This window comes from Triticum dicoccoides, chromosome 4A, assembly GCF_002162155.2.
Source record: "Triticum dicoccoides isolate Atlit2015 ecotype Zavitan chromosome 4A, WEW_v2.0, whole genome shotgun sequence".
NCBI classification, from domain to species: Eukaryota; Viridiplantae; Streptophyta; class Magnoliopsida; order Poales; family Poaceae; genus Triticum; species Triticum dicoccoides.
The window spans coordinates 483,398,578-483,416,223 of record NC_041386.1 but is presented as its reverse complement, the minus strand read 5'-3'; positions in this window follow the sequence as shown (position 1 = coordinate 483,416,223).

The following is a 17,646-nucleotide window of genomic DNA, read 5'->3' as shown; positions in this document are numbered from 1 at the left end:
AGTGCACTGCCTCAAAAAGGTTGGGTGGCTTTTGGAATAGTTGCCAATTTTATAAATCAAAAAGGGCATTTAATTTATTGCTTAGGTCACTGCTTTAAGTAGCTTAGGCCACTTAAACCTTTTGCAAAAATGTTGGTTCACCACCAATATTAGTTGTGGATTATTTGGCACATGATGAACATTTTTGTGTTCATGTCTGAGCATTTTGAATTTCACTCATAACATTAAATTGAATTCAACTGGAATTTAAAAGAGAAAGGAGACAATTATGATCGAACACTTGTTTAGCAAAAAGAATAACTTAACCCCAGGGGTTACTGTAGCATCATTACACCGGGGTGTTACAACTCTCCTCCTCTAAAAGAAATTCTCGTCCCGAGAATTAAGAGGTAGAAGGGAAAAGATCGGGGTATTCAGCCCGGAGGTTATCTTCGCGTTCCCAAGTGGCTTCCTCTTTAGTATGATTCGACCATTGCACCTTGAGGAACTTAGTAACCTTCTGACGGGTTCGACGTTCAGCTTCTTCAAGAATGCAGATCGGATGCTCCTTGTATGTGAGATCATCTTGAATTTCAATCAATTCCGGATCCACTTCACGTTCCGGATCCTTGAAGCATCGACGAAGTTGCGACACATGGAAGACGTCATGAACGTGAGAGAACTGAGGTGGCAACTCCAGTTGATAAGCCACCAGTCCACGACGGGCGAGAATACGGAAGGGACCAATGTAGCGAGGAGCTAACTTTCCCTTAACTCCGAACCGATGAGTGCCTCTCAAAGGAGTGACACGCAGATAAGCTTGTTCACCAGGTTGATAAGTTGAACCCCAGTGTTTCCGGTCATAGTTGCTCTTCTGGCGGGATTGGGCCGCCTTGAGATTATCCCGGACAATGCGAACCTGCTCTTCAGCTTGTTGAATAATGTCCGGACCAATGAGTGCTCGTTCCCCAGTTTCTGACCAATTCAGAGGGGTTCGGCACTTACGTCCATAAAGCACTTCAAAGGGTGCCATCTTCAAGCTGGCTTGATAGCTGTTGTTATAAGAGAACTCCGCATAAGGGAGAGATTCTTCCCACTTCTTGCCGAAAGAAATAACACAAGCTCGAAGCATGTCTTCAAGAATTTGATTGACTCGCTCGACTTGGCCTTGGGATTGGGGATGATAAGCAGTGCTCCAGGTAATATGAGTTCCCATTGCCTCTTGGAAACTATCCCAGAACTTAGAAGTGAAAATACTGTCGCGGTCTGAACTGATCTCCTTCGGAATGCCGTGGAGTGACACAATTCGGGAGATATACAAGGTTGCCAATTGACTAGCAGTGATAGTCTCCTTGACTGGCAGAAAGTGAGCAACCTTCGAGAATTGGTCGATGACGACAAAGATAGCATCGTTACCTTTCTGAGACTTGGGAAGGCCAGTGACGAAGTCCATTTGGATCTTATCCCACTTCCATTCAGGAATCGAAAGCGGTTGTAGAAGTCCAGCCGGTTTTTGATGTTCTGCTTTGACGCGACGACAAACGTCACATTCTTCAATATATCGAGCAATGTCTTGCTTCATCTTAGACCACCAGTACTTCTGACGGATGTCAAGATACATCTTGGTACTTCCCGGATGAATAGAGAGAGGGGTGTCATGCGCTTCTTTCATCACCTTCTCTGTCATAAGCTCGAACCGGGGTACGACAATGCGATCTCTGAAGTATAAGGTTCCATCTTCACCAAGTGAGAAATCTCTGGATTTCTCTAAGGCAAGATCCTTTTTCATCAGATCAACATGAGCATCTTTGGCTTGAGCAGACTTGATTGCTTTCAGAAGAGTTGGTTCCAAAGCAAGATTATTCAGAGAACCCTGTGGAACTAGTTGAAGGTTCAGCTTGCATAGCTCTTCATAAAGGCGGGGTTGAGCTTTGTAGACCTGGTGATTATTGCAATAAGACTTTCGGCTTAGGGCATCGGCCATTACATTAGCCTTGCCAGGTGTATAAGATATACCGCAGTTGTAGTCAGCAATAGCTTCCATCCACCGCTGCTGACGGAGGTTCAGATCTGGCTGAGTAAATAGGTACTTCAGACTCTGATGATCAGTGAAGATCTCACAACGATTACCGAGAAGGTATTGTCGCCATAGCTTCAATGCAAAGATAACCGCTGCAAGCTCAAGGTCATGAACCGGGTAGTTTTCTTCGTGAGGACGCACTTGACGGGAGGCATAGGCAATCACCCTGCGCTCTTGCATTAGAACACAGCCTAATCCTTGACGTGAAGCGTCACAATAGATGACAAAGTCCTTGCGAGAATCAGGGGGAGCAAGCACTGGGGGAGAAGTCAGTTTATCCTTGAGTGCCTGGAAACTTTCCTGACATTTGTCTGTCCAATCGAACTTAACGCCTTTGTGAAGCAGATTAGTCAGTGGCTTGGCGATCTTGGAGAAGTTCTCGACAAAGCGGCGACAATAGCTGGCCAGTCTGAGAAAGCTTCTGACTTGCTTGACAGTCTTCGGAGGGGTCCAGTCAAGAATAGCCTGAACGCGCTCTGGGTTGACGGCAATACCATCCTTGGAGATAACATGACCAAGGTAGGTGACTTCGGGTAACCAGAATTCACACTTGGAATACTTGGCATAAAGTTGATGGTCTCGAAGCTTCTCCAGAACAAGACGAAGATGTTCAGCATGTTCTTCTTTATTCTTCGAATATACCAGTATATCATCCAGATAGACTACGACGAACTTGTCGAGGTAATCCATGAATATATAGTTCATCAGACGAGAGAATGTAGCTGGAGCATTGGTTAAACCGAATGACATGACGGTGTACTCGTAAGAACCATAACGAGTCACAAATGCGGTCTTTGGAATATCCTCTTCACGAACACGGATCTGGTGGTAACCCAACCTCAAGTCGAGTTTAGAGAATATCGATGAACCAGCCAGTTGATCATACAGATCATTGATCCGAGGAAGGGGATATTTGTTTTGAATTGTAGCTTGGTTGATAGGACGATAGTCTTGGACCAAACGGTTCGTACCGTCCTTCTTCTTGACGAAGAGAGAAGGTGCTCCCCAAGCAGAGGAACTTGGACGAATGAAACCCTTGTGAAGAGATTTGTCGATTTCCTCCTTAAGCTCAAGGAGTTCATGAGGTGGCATCTTGTAGGGTCGTTTTGCAATAGGAACGGTGCCTGGTTTCAAGTCGATGACGAACTCGACAGCCCGGGCAGGGGGTATTCCTGGAAGTTCTTCTGGAAATACGTCTTGGAAGTTGCGAACGACTGGAATCTTTTCAATTCCCTCAAGAGGTGCCGCGTTCAACGCATTCAAAGCATAAAGTCGTGCTTCAGCGTTTTGAACAAGCTGAGCATGGTAGGTTACAATCTCATCTAAAGGATGTAGGAGGTGAACGACCTTGGTAGCGCAAACGATAGAGGCAGTATGCGCTTTCAACCATTCCATTCCCAGAATGAGGTCAATATTGGAAGACTCCAGAATAATGGGAGAAACAAGGAATTCCAACCCTTCAATTTCAACAGGAACGTCGCGACCAATCATGGTAGTTTGACATCGGCCCGCAGGGGTGCGTACCACTATCGGAGTGTTCATGGGCTCGCATCGAATGTCATGTGCGTAAGCAAAATTTTCTGACATGAATGAATGTGATGCTCCTGAATCAAACAAAACAGAAGCTGGTACTGAATTAACAAGGAGAGTACCCATCACAGTGGCAGGCTGGTCTTGAGCTTCATTCAGATCAATATGATTAGCCTGACCACGACCATAAGGTCTGGCATTGTTGTTATGGGGCTGATTGTTACGGTCAGTTGAAGACAGAGCCAGCTGATTCTGATTCTGAGGGCATTTCCTGGAGCGGTGACCTGGAAGGCCACACTTGAAGCACAGACCATCATTGGGATTGGGAGCATAAGCTTGGGGCGGTACAGCCCGAAGGGGCTGCCTCTGCGGTTGAGGAGGCAGACGAGGTGCAACATAGGACTGTCTTGGTGCAGGTGCAGTTGGACGATACATGCTGTGGGGAATCCATATCCGACGCTTCTGCGCTGACGGGCCCGAAGATGGGCCAGCATCACGGCTATGCCTGAGGGATCCCTGGTGTTCCTGAAGACCAGTCTCAACCTGAATAGCCTTGTTCACCAGGGTGGCGAAGTCGGCAAAGTCATGAACGAGCAATGCTAGCTTAATATCAGGGTGAAGTCCATCACGAAACTTCTCTTGCTTACGAGCATCAATTGCAATGTCTTCTTCAGCATAACGCGACAAGTCCAGAAATTCCTGTTGATAAGCATCTACAGTCTTGTTGCCTTGGGTGAGGTTGCGGAACTCTCGCTTCTTCATGTCCATGGTTCCCTGAGGAATGAAACGGGCACGGAAGGCAGCTTGGAAATCCGGCCAAGTAATGACCGTTCCAGCAGGTAGGGTACGCCTGTGGCTGTCCCACCATTGAGCAGCAGGACCCTTCAGAAAGAAAGATGCGAAGGTGACATAGTTGGCAGGGGCAACACTAGCAGACTCCATTTCATATGTGATGTCGCGGAGCCAGTCATCAGCATCAAGGGGTTGAGTTGAGCTGCGGTAGATAGATGGGTTGAGGCGCATGAAGTCCTGCAGAGTTACTCGGGTTGGATGTTGATTCATGTTCGGACGAGGAAACTGAGCCATCATTCCTTCTATGAACTGGCGAGTTAACTCAAACTGTTGCCTCATTCCAGTAAAGAATTCAGGCGGTGGTGGGTCGTTGGCACCACAGCCACGACCAGCGGGTCTAACCATCCTGCTAACATGTAACAGGGGTAGTTCAGCATTGAGCATTTGCAAAGATAAGGATCATTCATGATGAAAACATGCATAATGAAGGAGGTACGATGGATTCCACTCCGTAGTCAACACGACAGGGTGTGCACTACTCAAAAAGCTATTCTAAGGAATAACTATGGCTTCATCCAACTTCGGGGTGAATGTGGTCACGGGATCCTAATGTTAGTAAAAGTTTTCAGTGACTAGACTCAACTTCGGCCAAGGAGTTGGAAAGGGGGCTACCTACAGGCAGTCGGCTCTGATACCAACTTGTAACGCCCTCGATTCAATCGTACACTAATCATACACACAAATGTGTACGATCAAGATCAAGGACTCACGGGAAGATATCACAACACAACTCTAGACACAAATTAAAATAATACAAGCTTTATATTACAAGCCAGGGGCCTCGAGGGCTCGAATACATAAGCTCGAAAACACAAGAGTCAGCGGAAGCAACAAAATCTAAGCACAGACCTAAGTTAGACAAGTTTGCCTTAAGAAGGCTAGCACAAAAGCATCTACGATCGAAAAGGCAAGGCCTCCTGCCTGGGAGCCTCCTAACTACTCCTGGTCGTCGGCGTCCGTCACATGGTAGGAGGCACCCTCGGGGTAGCAGCAGTCGTCAAAGGTGGCATCTGGCTCCTGGACTCCACCATCTAGTTGCAACAACCAGAAAGAAGAAAGAAGGGGAAAAAGGGGGAGCAAAGCAACCGTGAGTACTCATCCAAAGTACTCGCAAGCAAGGATCTACACTACATATGCAACATTATCAAAGGAAGGCTGTATATGTGGACTGGGCTGCAGAAATGCCAGAATAGAGAGAAGGTCTAGTCCTATCGAAGACTAGCATCTTCTGGAAACCACCATCTTGCAGCAAACAAGAGGGAGTAGAGTAGCATAAAGTAAAGTGGTAGTAGTGTTATCAACCTCGGCCAGAGATCCTTTCTCGACTCCCTGCCAGAAAGCAATCCCAGAGCCATACTATCCAGTTATCATCACAATCAAATCCTCATCACCATCCAGTTCTCATCACAAGTATCCAGTTCTAGTTGTATCGATCGGGATACAACTCCAAGTGTCCGTTACCGTAGGACAGGCTATCGATAGATGTTTTCTTCCCTGCAGGGGTGCACCAACTTACCCACCACGCTCGATTGACTCCGGCCGGACACACTTTCCAGGGTCATGCCCGGCCTCGGCCAAACAATACGCCGCAACCCGACCTAGACTTAACAGAGAGGTCAGCACGCCGGACTAAACCTATGCCCCCAGGGGTCATGGGCCATCTCCCCGGAAACTCCTGCACGTTGCGTACGCGGCCAGTGAGCAGACCTAGCTACCTCCTTCAACAAGGCAGGCGCTTGCGCAGTCCAACCCGGCGCGCGCCACTCAGTCGCTGACGTCTATTAAGCTTTGGCTGATGTATACGACGCAGAACGCCCATACTACGCCCACGTGATGGTTAGTGCTATCAGGCCAGAGGCCCCTCGGATCAAATATCCAAATCGTAGTGGATTAGGAACGCGCGGTAACAAGCAGAGACTCACGAAAGAGGTGACCCCGTTGCCCCGTCTCGAGGACTTGCGGCAAGGGCTAAGAATGCCCGGCCACGCCTCGTAATTATCTCACGGGCACCTTCCAGGTCAACCCGTCTCCACATCACTTTCCAAGTAATAGTTGTAAAGTCCAAGTATCCGTGTGTCCAAACATCAAGAGGAAAACCCAAGGAATCACCCTCGGTGGGTTCCACTCAATGTAATCATCAAGGTGAACGTAGAGGAATCACCCTCGAGGTTCACACTTGAGGGGTTGCACGACAGAGTCGTATCGGAAGTGGTTAAAGAGGAAATCACCCTCGATGACCACGACCGAATAGCTACACTACAGGGTTAACATCAGAAGTGTTGTAGAGGTCTCACCCTCGGCACTCGATAGTATCCCAGTAGTGTCGAGCAACTAAGGGGAAAGTGATGTGCGGTGCCGGGGCCTGGTCTTCGATCCCGTTGATCGGGTCTTCAATGATGAAGCAGGGGCAACAAGGACAAGGTGGGGGTCACTGATGGATCACTAACCAACCTATACTAAGCAGTTTAGGATAAGCCGGTAAGGTAACAATAAGCAGGTTACAAAAGGAGGCTATGCATCAGAATAGGAGCAAACAATAACAATAGCAAAATCTAATGCAAGCATGAGAGAATGGAATGGGCAATATCGGGATGATCAAAGGGGGGGGCTTGCCTGGTTGATCTGGCAAGGAGGGGTCGTTGTCGACGACGTAGTCGATCACCGGGGCATCAGCGGCCTCGGGGTCTACCGGAGAGAAGAGGGGGAAGAAACAGTAAATACATAGCAAACAGAGGTAACACTAAGCATGACATGACGATACGTAGCGCTAAGCGTGCTCCAACGCGGTCCTAGACGTTATAGGTGAAGGGGGAAAACAACCGGGAAGGTGTTCCCGGTTCCGGACCTATGTCAGACAGATGACCGGAGGGGGAAAGTTCCATGTTCAGCATGCTAGGGGCATGTGACAGATGAACGGACCGCATATTCGGATTCGTTGGATTTTTCTGAGCAACTTTCATATAGAAAACATTTTCATCCGAGTTACGGTTTATTTTCTATGAATTTTTAAAGTTTAAACAATATTCTGGAATTATTTATATTAACAGAAAAGGAAATATGACATCATCATGGCGTCATTGTTGCATCAGCGGTCAACAGACTAGTTGACTAGTCAACAGGGTCCACGGGGGGCCCACTGGCAGTGACTGGGCCATGCCTAGTCAGCCATTGACTAGGTCAACAGGGCTAGCCGGGCCACTGGGGCCACGGGGCAGTGACCTGGCGAGGTGGACCCGGACGTCCACGTCGGCGCCGGCGTTGGGGAGCTCCGGTGAGCGTTCCCGCGGCGGAGGGGCGCCGGACCTCGCCGGAAAACGCGTACAGGGCTCGGGGAGGAGCGGGGCTAGGCTCATACGAACGAGCTCTCAGCGCCGCGTCCAGTGGTGGCCGTAGCATCACCGGACTTGGCCGGAATCGGCGCCAGCGGTGAGCGTGGGCGGCGGTTGGCTTCGGGCATCATCGGGGACGGGGCTACGGGCGCTCAAAAGCAGCGTGGGGCAGCGCGTTCAAAAGCAGGGGGGTCGGGCACACCCATTCGAGGTCTCAGCCGAGGCTGGGATGGACGGTGTCGACGGCGGCGTCGACCGCGGCGGACGCCGGAGCTCGGGCGAGCTCGAGCTCGTCGAAGTAGGGCACAACAGGGGCAACTGGCATGTGTGTCAGGCTGCTCGGAGCGTGCTGGGCACGGTGCAGTGCTCGGTTGAGCTCGACGGTGAGCGTGGCCACGACGACTGCGGGTCTAGGCGGCGGTGAGCTACTGCAGCTGCGGCGAGTGAGCTAGGGAGGGCGAAGCGGTGCGAGGAGAAGAAAGGAGGGAGGGAGGAGCTCACCGACCGGCTACGAAAAGCCTGCGACAGCTTAGGAGCGCAGAGGTGGCCGGAGATGACGGCGGTCACCGGCGACAGAGGAGAAAGGGGGCTGCTCGATCCGCTCCCCGTAGTGGCTCCCGGCTCGCGCTCACGGACGGGGACTGGGTAGACGACGGCGGCGGAGACGATGGGCTCGATGGTGAGGCGAATGGGGCTCGGTGGCCGCGAGGACAGCCGAGGCACGGCGGCGAGCGCGCTCGGGTCCGAGAGAGGGGAGTGCTCGAGGGGGAATCCGGAGGGGAGTGGGAGAGGCGGAGGTGAGTGGGGGGTAGCTGGGGAGGAGGCCGAGGCGTCGAGGGGAGGGGTCGACCTTATCCTCCTCGTCGACGGCGAGGTGGTTCGGCGGGGACGGCGCCCCTGTAGCGGCGCGCACCAGGGGAACAGGAAGGGGGCGCGCTTCGGGGAGCTGGGCCGGCCAGGCTGGTGAGGTGGGCCGGCCTGCTGGGATGGGCCGAAGCCCAAGGGGAGGCCAGGGGCTCTCCCACCCCTTCTTCTTTCCTTTTCTTTTTTTTGTTTTTCTTTTCCAGCAGCTTTTGCATTTTTCTTTTGCCACAATTGACTTTGCAAAATTATGCCACTGGCCAAAACAAACTCAAAGAATTAAAGTGCACTGCCTCAAAAAGGTTGGGTGGCTTTTGGAATAGTTGCCAATTTTATAAATCAAAAAGGGCATTTAATTTATTGCTTAGTTCACTGCTTTAAGTAGCTTAGGCCACTTAAACCTTTTGCAAAAATGTTGGTTCACCACCAATATTAGTTGTGGATTATTTGGCACATGATGAACATTTTTGTGTTCATGTCTGAGCATTTTGAATTTCACTCATAACATTAAATTGAATTCAACTGGAATTTAAAAGAGAAAGGAGACAATTATGATCGAACACTTGTTTAGCAAAAAGAATAACTTAACCCCAGGGGTTACTGTAGCATCATTACACCGGGGTGTTACAGAGTATAAACTTTACCATTCTGTTTGGGAACCGCCTATAATGTGTTTAGCATGGAAGATATCGCCATCTCTTAGTTGTTACGTTGACAATGAAAGTATACCGCTCAAAATACAAATTATCTCTATTTCAAAACTGAGCTCTGGCACCTCTACAAATCCCTGCTTCCCTCAGCGAAGGGCCTATCCATTTACTTTTATGTTGAGTCATCACCCTCTTATTAAAAAGCACTAGCTGGAGAGCACAGCTGTCATTTGCATTCATCACTGTTAATTTATATTGGGTATGACTATGATTGGATCTCTTTTACCATGAATTACAATGTCTAGTCAGTCCTTGATCTTTAAAGGTGCTCTGCATTTATGTTTTGCGGTCTCAGAAAGGGCTAGCGAGATACCATCTTGTTATATCATATTATGATTGTTTTGAGAAAGTGTTGTCATCCGAGATTTATTATTATGGCTTGGTAGTTGATTATGCTATTGATATGACTAATCATGAGACCTGAGAATTATTGCAAATGTGGTTAGTTATGATCTATGCTGAAAACTTGAATGCTGGCTTGACATAATTACAACAACAAGAGCAAACAGAGTTTGTAAAAGTTTTTCTTTCTTTCAGTTTGTCAACTGAATTGCTTGAGGACAAGCAAGGGTTTAAGCTTGGGGGAGTTGATACGTCTCCGTTGTATCTACTTTTCCCAACACTTTTGCCCTTGTTTTGGACTCTAACTTGTATGATTTGAATGGAACTAACCCGGACTGACGCTGTTTTCAGCAGAATTACCATGGTGTTGTTTTATGTGCAGAAAACAAATATTCTCGAAATGACCTGAAACTCCCCGGAACATCATAGAAAAAAAAATAAAAAATCCTCGCCAAAGATGAAGACCAGGGGGCCCACACCCTTCTCACGAGGGTGGGGGCGCCCCTCCTAGGGCGCGCCCCCTACCTCATGGGCCCCTGGATGCCCTCCGACGCCAACTCCAACTCTATATATTTGCTTTCGTAGAGAAAAAAATCAAAGAGAAGAAATCATCGCGTTTTACGATACGGAGTCGCCGCCAAGCCCTAAAACCTCTCGGGAGGGCTGATCTGGAGTCCGTTTGGGGCTCCGGAGAGGGGTATTCATCGCCGTCGTCATCATCAACCATCCTCCATCACCAATTTCATGATGCTCACCGCCGTGCGTGAGTAATTCCATCGTAGGCTTGCTGGACGGTGATGGGTTGGATGAGATTTATCATGTAATCGAGTTAGTTTTGTTAGGGTTTGATCCCTAGTATCCATTATGTTCTGAGATTGATGTTGCTATGACTTTGCTATGCTTAATGCTTGTCACTAGGGCCCGATTGCCATGATTTCAGATCTGAACCTATTATGTTTTCATGAATATATGTGAGTTCTTGATCCTATCTTGCAAGTCTATAGTCACCTACTATGTGTTATGATCCGGCAACCCCGAAGTGACAATAATCGGGACCACTCCCGGTGATGACCATAGTTTGAGGAGTTCATGTATTCACTATGTGCTAATGCTTTGTTCTGGTTCTCTACTAAAAGGAGGCCTTAATATCCCTTAGTTTCCAATAGGACCCCGCTGCCACGGGAGGGTAGGACAAAAGATGCCATGCAAGTTCTTTTCCATAAGCACGTATGACTATATACGGAATACATGCCTACATTACATTGATGAATTGGAGCTAGTTCTGTGTCACCCTATGTTATGACTGTTACATGATGAACCGCATCCGGCATAATTATCCATCACTGATCCGGTGCCTACGAGTTTTCCATATACTGGTTCTCGTTTATTTACTTTCCCGCTGCTACTGTTACAATCACTACAAAATACCAAAAACATTACTTTTGTTGTCTTTACTTTTGTTGCCGCTACCACCACTATCATATTACTTTGCTACTAAACACTTTGCTGCAGATACTAAGTTTCCAGGTGTGGTTGAATTGACAACTCAGCTGGTAATACTTGAGAATATTCTTTGGCTCCCCTTGTGTCGAATCAATAAATTTGGGTTGAATACTCTACCCTCGAAAGCTGCTGCGATCCCCTATACTTGTGGGTTATCAGATGCATATTGTGAGGATTGCCATTTTCATCGAACTTCATAAGAGAATTTACCTCTACCTCCTTAGGCATTAGTGGTGTATTAAGCCCATGTATTTCTTCAATAGGAGGTAAATTTTTAACATCCTCAGCTTTAATACCTTTTTCCTTCATAGATTTATTTGCCTCTTGCATATCTTCAGGACTGAGATATAATATACCCTCTTCTTCGGGGTGGGTTTAGGCGGTGGTTCAGGAATAGTCCAATCATCATAATTTTTCAATATGTTATTCAATAATTCTTCAGCTTGAGCAACAGTTCGTTCCCTGAAAACACAACCAGCACAACTATCTAGGAAGTCCCTAGAAGCATCGGTAAGTCCATTATAGAAGATATCTGAATGCTAAAATGAAATGTGATCCTAAGTTTGCTACTTCATCTCTATCATTGCAAACTCTAGATCATCTCTATCATTGCAAACAAGAATATCTCTAGTTTCTTCTTCACTCATAACATAACCTTCCGGTAGCTTAGGCAATTCATATCTAGGAAGGCTAGTTCTAGCAGGTGCTTCAGGAGTTTTAGTTTCAAGCTCATCATCAGATTCAACAACATCATGTTGTATAACTAGCAATTTTTCTATCAAGAAATTCACCAAGTGGCACATCATCATTATCAAGCAAGCTACTAGCATCATCATAAGAATCATTCATAGTAGAAGTAGCATCATCAATAACTTGCAACATATCAGGATTAATAGCATGTGGTCGTGTTGCAAGATTACTCATAACAGAAGGTGAATCCAAAGCAGAACTGGATGGCAGTTCCTTACCTCCCCTCGTCATAGAGGGATAAATCTTAGTCTTTGGATCGTTCAGATTCTTCATAGTGATAATATGATAATAATCCCAAGTGACTCCACAAATATAGCTATGCTCCCCGGCAACGGCGCCAAAAAAGGTCTTGATAACCCACAAGTATAGGGGATCGCAACAGTTTTCGAGGGTAGAGTATTCAACCCAAATTTATAGATTCGACACAAGGGGAGCCAAAGAATATTTGAAGGTATTAGCAGCTGAGTTGTCAATTCAACCACACCTGGAGATTAATTATCTACAGCAAAGTAATCAGTAGCAGAGTAGTTTGATAGTTTTGATAGTAGTGACAATAGAAATGGTAACAGTAACAGTGGTAGCAATATTTTGTAGCAAGTGTAATAGTGATGATAGCAGTAGTAACGCAGAAAAATCAATAAAGATAAATTCGTAGGCATTGGATCGGTGACTTGTTGGATGATATTCATCATGAGACAGTTATAACCTAGGGCGATACAGCACTAGCTCCAGTTCATCGATATAATGTAGGCATGTATTCCGTAAATAGTCATACGTGCTTTACTAAAAGAACTTGCATGACATCTTTTGTCCTACCCTCCCGTGGCAGTGGGGTCCATAATGGAAACTAAGGGATATTAAGGCCTCCTTTTAATAGAGAACTGGAACAAAGCATTAACACATAGTGAATACATGAACTCCTCAAACTACGGTCATCATCAGGAGTGGGCCCGGTTGTTGTCACTCCAAGGTTGCCGGATCATAACCGTAGTAGGTGACTATAACTAGCAAGATTGGGTCTATAACATAGATATAATGATGATAACATAAACGGTTTAGATCTGAAATCATGGCACCCAGGCCCAAAGTAACAAGCATTAAGCATGGCAAAGTCATAGCAACATCAATCTAAGAACATAGTGGATTCTAGGGATCAGGCCCTAACAAAACTAACTCGATTACATGATGAATCCCATCCAACTCCTCACCGAGCAGCGAGCCTACGAAGGAATTACTCACTCCCGGTGGGGAGCATCATGGAATTGGCGATGGAGATTGGTTGGTGATGATGAAGAACGAAGATTCCCCTCTCCGGAGCACCAAACAGACTCCAGATTTGCCCTCCCGAGGAAGAACAGGGCCTGGCGGCGGATCCGTCTTGTGGATCGCAATAATTCTTTCTCCCATGATTTTTTCTGGAATAATGTGAATTTATAGCATCAGGGGGGTCATCAGTGGGGCCACTAGGTGGGTACAACCCACCTGGGCGTGCTAGGAGAGGGGGGTGCGCCCTGATGGGTTATGCCCACCCAAGGGCCCCTCTCCGGTGGGTCTTGGCTCCAGAAATTCTTATTATTGATATAAAAAATCCTCAAAAAGTTTCGTTCCATTCTGAGAACTTTTATTTGTGGACAAAACAACACCATGGTAGTTCTGCTAAAAATAGCGTCAGTCCGGGGTTAGTTTCATTCAAATCATGCAAATTAGAGTCCAAAACAAGAGGAAAAGCGTGAGAAAAAGTAGATACGTTGGAGACATATCAGGCGCGCCCTCCGACCTTGTGGTTGACTCGTGGACCCCCCCCCCTGACTTGTTCTCGACGCCAAAACCTCTTATATATCCCCAAACCTCTAGAACAGAACCTAGATCGGGAGTTCCGCCGCCGCAAGCCTCTGTAGCTACCAAAAACCAATCGGGACCCTGTTCCGGCACCCTGTCGGAGGGGGAAATCATCACCGGTGGCCATCTTCATCATCCGGTGTTGGGGAACGCAGCAATTTCAAAATAATTCCTACGCACACGCAAGATCTATCATGGTGATGCATAGCAACGAGAGGGGAAGAGTATTGTCCACGTACCCTCATAGACCGTAAGCGGAAGCGTTATGACAACGCGGTTGATGTAGTCGAACATCTTCACGATCCGACCGATCCTAGCACCGAAGGTACGACACATCCACGATCTGCACACGTTCAGCTCGGAGACGTCCGGCGAACTCTAGATCCAACTGAGCGTCGAGGGAGAGTTTCGTCAGCATGACGGCATGATGATGGTGATGATGAAGCTACTGGAACAGGGCTTCGCCTAAGCACTGCAACGATATGACTGAGGTGGATTATGGTGGAGGGGGGCACCGCACATGGCTAGGACAATTGTCAACTTGTGTGTCTATGGGGTGCCCCCTCCCCCATATATAAAGGAGTGGAGGAGGGGGAGGGCCGGCCCTCTAGGGCATGCCCTGGAGGAGTCCTACTCCCACCGGGAGTAGGATTCCCCCCCCCCCTTCCCTAGTTGGACTAGGAGAGGAAGGAAGGGAGGAAGGAGGAAGAAAAGGGGGGCCGGCCCCCCACCCAATTCGGATTGGGCTTGGGGGGGAGCCCCCTCCTAGGCTTCCTTCTCCTCTCTCCCACCATGGCCCCATAAGGCCCATATACTTCCCGGGGGGTTCCGGTAACCTCCGGTACTCCGGTATATTCCCGAACTCACCCGGAACCATTCCGATGTCCAAACATAGGCTTCCAATATATCTATCTTTATGTCTCGACCATTTCGAGATTCCTCATCATGCCCGTGATCACATCTGGGACTCCAAACAACCTTCGGTACATAAAAACACATAAACTCATAATATCGATCGTCACTGAACGTTAAGCATGCGGACCCTACGGGTTCGAGAACTATGTAGACATGACTGAGACTCATCTCCGGTCAATAACCAATAGCGGAACCTGGATGCTCATATTGGTTCCTACATATTCTACGAAGATCTTTATCGATCAAACCGCATAACAACATACATTGTTCCCTTTGTCATCGGTATGTTACTTGCCCGAGATTCGATCGTCGGTATCTCAATACCTAGTTCAATCTCGTTACTGGCAAGTCTCTTTACTCGTTCCGTAATGCAACATCCTGTAACTAACCCATTAGTCACATTGCTTGCAAGGCTTATAGTGATGTGCATTACCGAGAGGGCTTAGAGATACCTATCTAATACACGGAGTGACAAATCCTAATCTCGATCTATGCCAACTCAACAAACACCATCAGAGACACCTGTAGAGCATCTTTATAGTCACCCAGTTACGTTGTGACGTTTGATAGAACACTAAGTGTTCCTCCGATATTCGGGAGTTGCATAATCTCATAGTCATAGGAACATGTATAAGTTATGGAGAAAGCAATAGCAATAAACTAAACGATCATTGTGCTAAGCTAACGGATGGGTCAAGTCAATCACATCGTTCTCTAATTATGTGATCCCGTTCATCAAATGACAACACTTTTTCCATGGCTGGGAAACTTAACCATCTTTGATTAACGAGCTATTCAAGTAGAGGCATACTAGTGACACTCTGTTTGTCTATGTATTCACACATGTACTAAGTTTCCGGTTAGTACAATTCTAGCATGAATAATAAACATTTATCATGATATAAGGAAATATAAATAACAACTTTATTATTGCCTCTAGGGCATATTTCCTTCACCCGGTGCCCTCCATGACGAGGAGGGAGTAATTCACCCTCAGGGGTGAGGGTATGTACCAGTAGCTATGTGTTTGATCTCTCTCTATCGTGTTCTTGACATGGCATGATCTTGATGTACCGTGAGCTTTGCTATTATAGTTGGATCTTATGATGTTTCTCCCCCTCTACCTTCTTGTAATGGATTGAGTTTTCCCTTTGAAGTTATCTTATCGGATTGAGTCTTTAAGGATTTGAGAACACTTGATGTATGTCCTGCATGTGCTTATCTGTGGTGACAATGGGATATTCACGTGATCTACTTGATGTATGTTTTCGTGATCAACTTGCGGGTTCCGTGACCTTGTGAACTTATGCATAGGGGTTGGCACACGATTTCGTCTTGAATCTTCGGTAGAAACTTTGGGGCACTCTTTGAAATTCTTTGTGTTGGTTTGAATAGATGAATTTGAGATTGTGTGATGCATATCATATAATCAAACCCATGGATACTTGTGGTGACATTGAAGTATATAGCTGACATTAGGGTTTTGGTTGATGTGTGTCTTAAGGTGTTATTTTAGTACGAACTCTAGGGCTGTTTGTGACACTTATAGGAATAGCCCAATAGATCGATCAGAAAGAATAACTTTGAGGTGGTTTCGTACCCAACAATAATCTCTTCGTTTGTTCTCTGCTATTAGTGACTTTGAAGTGACTCTTTGTTGCATGTCGAGGGATTGTTATATGATCCAATTATGTTATCATTGTTGAGAGAAGTTGCACTAGTGAATGTATGAAACCCTAGGCCTTGTTTCCAAGCATTGCAATACCGTTTTCGCTCACTTTTACCACTTGTTACCTTGCTGATTTTATATTTTCAGATTACAAAAACCTATATCTACCATCCATATTGCACTTGTCTCACCATCTCTTCGCCGAACTAGTGCACCTATACAGTTTACCATTGTATTGGGTGTGTTCAGGACACAAGAGACTCTTTGTTATTGAAGGAAATGTGCCCTAGAGGCAATAATAAAGTTGTTATTTATATTTCCTTATATCATGATAAATGTTTATTATTCATGCTAGAATTGTATTAACCGGAAACTTAGTGCATGTGTGAATACATAGACAAACAGAGTGTCCCTAGTATGCCTCTACTTGACTAGCTCGTTAACCAAAGATGGTTATGTTTCCTAGCCATAGACATGTGTTGTCATTTTATGAACGGGATCACATCATTAGAGAATGATGTGATAGACAAGACCCATCCGTTAGCTTAGCATAACGATCGTTTAGTTTTATTGCTATTGCTTCCTTCATGACTTATACATGTTCCTCTGACTATGAGATTATGCAACTCCCGAATACCGGAGGAACACCTTGTGTGCTATCGAATGTCACAACGTAACTGGGTGATTATAAAGATGTTCTATAGGTGTCTCCAATGGTGTTTATTGAGTTGGCATAGATCAAGATTAGGATTTGTCACTCTATGTATCGGAGAGGTATCTCTGGGCCCTCTTGGTAATGCACATCACTATGAGCCTTGCAAGCAATGTGTCTAATGAGTTAGCCATGGGATGATGCATTACAGAACGCGTAAAGAGACTTGCCAGTAACGAGATTGAAATAGGTATGATGATACCAATGATCGAATCTCGGGCAAGTAACATGCCGATGACAAAGGGAACAACGTATGTTGTTGTGCGGTTTTGATCGATAAACATCTTCGTAGAATATGTAGGAGCTAATATGAGCATCCAGGTTCCGCTATTGGTTATTGACCGGAGATGTGTCTCGGTCATGTCTACATAGTTCTCGAACCCGTAGGGTCCGCACGCTTAACGTGCGATGACGATTTGTATTATGAGTTATGTGATTTGATGACCGAAGATTGTTCGAAGTCCCGGATGAGATCACGGACATGACGAGGAGTTTCAAAATGGTCGATAGGTAAAGATTCATATATTGGAAGGTTACATTCGTACACCGGAATGGTTCGGGTCGTTTCGGATAAG